Genomic DNA, 4,681 nt, shown 5'->3' on the forward strand with positions numbered 1-4,681 from the left:
ATATTAAATACTGTCCATCTTGAATATATAATGGAAGGAGGAAGCTTGAGAGTTCACAAGGTTAATGCTGTATGGAATGAAACTATGGCTGAATCTGGATGTTCTGCTGCGGATACCACGAAGCCTCCTCCCAGAAGGTAACAAGGAAAACAGGTCATGAAGAAGATTTGGTGTCCCAGATAATCTTACGGACCCTGCTCAAGCAGCACTTCTGTGCTATGTCCTGGATGGGAGGGAGGGGCCTGCCAATGATCTTTTCGGCCATTCTCACCACTCTCTGCACCGCCTTCCTATCTGAACCAGTGATGCTTCCAAACCAGACTGTGATGCTATATGACAGGATGCGCTCGATCGTCCCCCTGTAGAAAGTGGTCAGGACAGGGAAAGGAAGATGTGCTTTTCTCATGTGACACAAAAAATGCAGGCACTGCTATGCCCGCTTTACCAGTTTCTCACTGTTGAGTGACCAAGCCAGCCTACTCGTTAGCTGAACACTCAGGAATTTGATGCTGGTAACCATCTCCACAGGTGAATCATTGATGCACAGAGGAGTGTGGCTGTGCCTGCCTTTTCGTAAATCGACAATGATCTCTTTGGTTTTTCCAATGTTTAAAACTAGGCTGTTTTCTTTACACCAGTTTCTTACACCAGTTCATCAAACCCTCAACTTCCTTGCAGTAAGCACCCTCATTGTCATCTTGAATAAGGCCCACTACTGTTGTATCATCTGCAAACTTCACAATATGGTTGGTTGCCCAGATGGAAGAAAAACAGAACAAGCAAAGTGGGAAGCACTGCTGGAGTTGGAAGAAGCCAGAAAGGACTTTGGTCGTCTTGGAGCAGGGAGACAGGAGCGGAGCTGACACTGGCAGTAATCTGGGGATGAATGCAGGATAATGTCATCTCATCCTTCCCTCTGGAAATGTTTGGGATCCTAACACCTGACTGGCCTATCTGGCCATGCGGATCAGCCCTTTCTGACATACTTATAATATCTCATTATCTGATTGGCTGCTTAGCTATTGATGTTTCTACCCAATTTCACTGATTCTCCCTTTGGATTTCCACTGACTGCAGACTGTTTGCCAACATTGCATTCTAACTCTTAGAAACATCACTCCTTTATTTGACTCTTTGCTCATTTGGCTTTCCCTAATTTGGTTTTCCCTATTTTGAAATCTCATATCAGCAACCATGGCATAAATGTCCTTCTAAATGTTTTGTTCATGTCAGACTTGTGTTGAAATCAGCTTTTTAAACCATAGAAATGGAAATAAAATAAAATAATGCTGCAGTACATCACAAAAGCAAGAAATACAACTGCTACGAATCCTGATGGACGGGTGAGTTTGCAAAAATGAGAGAGAATGAGATTGAGAGAGATTGTTACTCAAGCACAGCAATGATAATGCTAACTTTCAAAGCTGGATCGTATGTCTTTTTCTATAGTCTCTTAAAACAAAACTTGTTACTCTATTGATCAGAATTGTACATTACAACACAGATATGACAAATTGACAGTAATAATGTGAAAACCCCCACAGAGTTACTGTATGTATATAAGAATATATAAGATTATTTACCGTTCCTCATTTTACAAATTCCAATAAATTCTTGTGAGTGTTAAATGTCTCCATGGCTATATGGTAAATCATAGAAAAGAGAATAGTGAAGCACAGACAGTCTGAGAGGTTGAACTCTACAAAGCATTTCAGCATAGTAAAAAGCCAGGAGAGTTTGTCAATATGAAATCATAGGGATTGGCCAAACTGCTGAATGTAAATCTTTCCCAGGAACTATGCATTGGAAGTTCCCAAGCAGGATAGGAAAAGGGCCTCTGAAGTTATTTCATCTAGGTATTGAGTATGCTCCCTGTATGAGGGTCAAGGCCTTGAGAATCTCCAAGCAAAACTTCCAAAAAATCTCTGTGTGCTTATAGGTTTAGGTGGAAATCTATTGCCATCCCCACTTCAAGCTCAGATGAAGGGCCTCTTTCTTTCCTGGAGATGTTTCCTCCCTGGACAAATTATGCAATGTCTTTCCCAAAGAGCTTATACTTTTGGCAAAGCATTGGCTCTTCCCCAATGCTTTGGGGAAGAGAGTATCACACAAATAAGGACCACAAAAGCCCTTCCATATTTAAGCACTTAGGATGTAAGGCTTACCATTCTGTGGCAAAATAGAGGAGGTTGAAAGTTAAATTGTTTTTAAATTTTAAATAGTCAGATAAAGAAAACAATAAATGAAGCAACGTCATTCCATAGATTACAGGAATATCGGAAAAGCACAGGAGGATCTTCAGCCAGCGCAACATACGTGCACACTTCAAACCCAAGAATATACTAAGGCAGAAGCTTGTCCACCCCAAGGATAAAACACCCAGACACAAACTGAGCAATATGGTATATTCAGTAGAATGCAGTGAGCCATGTGCAGATCTGTACCCTGGGAAAACAAAACAACCACTTCATAAACGCATGGCAAAACATAGGAGAACAAACCCCATCAGGACAAGATTCAGCAGTCCATCTGCATTTGAAAGACAAAGGCCACTCTTTCGAAGACAGAAAAGTCCACATTTTGGACAGAGAGGACCGCTGGTTTGAAAGAGGGGTCAAAGAGGCCATCTATGTCAAAATTGAACAGCCCTCTCTCAACAGAGGGGGAGGGATACGACATCATCTATCTCCAGTCTACAACACAGTCCTTTCAACAGTTCCAAAAAGGGCTCCACACCCATTTGCACTACTTAGGTAACCCTGAGGTCACAGATAAACCTTCAGGTGGCCTCAACAACTGTCTTCAAGGAATATAAATCCTTCCATTCCCCACCATCCAGTCAGAGCTGAAGAAGCTTCTTGGATGAGAAGCGAAACGTCTTCAAAGAAAAACAAGAAAATCCAGTTACCTCATGAAAAAGCACATTTGGGATAATTATGACTTGATGACTGAGAACCTCCATAGACGTCCTATAGAGTTTTGTAATACCAGGAAAGAGTTTCTGGGCATGTGCAGATTCTTTTTCTCCTCTTTGCAAGAGATGGAGGAGGCCAAGTTGCTCATACAAGTCTAAAAAAATGGTCCCCTCCTTTTTCGCCCTCAGCTCTATGGGAGAAGTATTTGCCTAACTACTATGTTTCTGTCAATTTCCTTCTGAAGCTCTTCCTGTTTGTATATGTGTGTGTGGTACCATTGCTATCAATCTTGCTATTGAACTTTGGAAACTATCATTGGCATTGTTTGTATTAGACTCTTGATGACCATTAATTTGGGAATTTGATGAGATTTCCTTCAGGGGGTTTGGGTTGGTCCTTTTGCTAGCTTTCTGATAATGGACATCAATTATCCCATTGGCGTCTGTTTGACATAAGCAGCTATTGATCCTGGGAAAAGCAGCCAGGATGAAGCTGCAGGAAACTCCCTGGATGCCCAGGACTCTAGTCCTACCAGCTATTGCAGACATGTCAAACTCATGAAGTCACATGACATCGCGCAGCGTATCAGAGCTTTTTCCCCGTTGCTGGAAATGGGGTGGGCACGGTTTCCTGGTGGGGAAATCCAGCCCGCAAGCCAGCAGTTTCACCCCTGAGCTATTGTGTCATTAATGAGTGCATTAAACGTTCAGTGACAAGATATTTTTTATAGCTGTATATTTTGCTATGTTATCAATGGAAACCAGACCACCATTATGAATTAACAATTCCTCAATACAAGTACATGCCAAATAAAAATATAAACACTAAAATACTAAAAATGTTGCCTTGCACTGATCTTGTTCTGCATCGTAATTACCCCTTGTTCACAGCTGATGTAACTTTGAACAATCGCTGAGTGTACATTAAATAAGGACTAGCTGCAAGAGCTGCCTGTGCCTTTCAATATGATTTCTAGAGCGTCCTTGCAGCTATAACCATATGCAGGGCCAGTTCAATTTGTAGGAATGGAAGGTTTAATAATACTTACTTTTTTTAAGTGACTGGCTGAAGAGGAAGTTCCAGCTGTAGAACTTGTTTCAATCTATTATAAAGCATTCTGCAAAATTCCTGGCTTCATAATATCACCACCGTATATGAAATAATCAAATCTGATCATGACATGTCCAACAATTTTAATAATTGAGAACTGGAGTAATACATGATCAATGAAATGTCTTATACTGGGTTTTCATCAAATATAATGTAAATTTTATATTTTTTTTACACTGAAATTCTTGTTGCATACCAATTCTTCCGTTCAAATCTGCATCAGTTTAATCATAGAATATTTAATTTGTTTAGTTTCTTAATTGTATTTTACCACCCAGCAACTTATAAATGAGTCGCTCCATTTTGTGTTACAGGGTTTCCAAATTCAATAAAGTCTCTAATAATTGCCTTGGTTTTGTAATTATTTTAGAACTGTGCAGCTTATTTGAAAATACTAAAACTGGTTTGGTGCTTCTGGCCATTCTAAAGACAGAATCTCAAAGGGTTTCTATCTTGCTTGAAGAATCAGAATGCCCACTTCTTGGAAGTTCAGTTTGCTTATGCTTTTAATTTTATAAACCTTCATCCAGTAGAAAGAGGATGGCCCCTGAGATAAATTACACTGAAAAAAAATCAGTTCAAAATTTATTGAGGTGACAGGCAAACCAGCAACAATTTATAGAAAAATTGTGAGAACTTCATGTAAAATCAGATTT

The sequence above is a fragment of the Protobothrops mucrosquamatus genome, unplaced genomic scaffold (genome assembly GCF_001527695.2).
Source record: "Protobothrops mucrosquamatus isolate PMUCROS unplaced genomic scaffold, P.Mucros_1.0 scaffold_178, whole genome shotgun sequence".
In the NCBI taxonomy this organism is placed as follows: Eukaryota; Metazoa; Chordata; class Lepidosauria; order Squamata; family Viperidae; genus Protobothrops; species Protobothrops mucrosquamatus.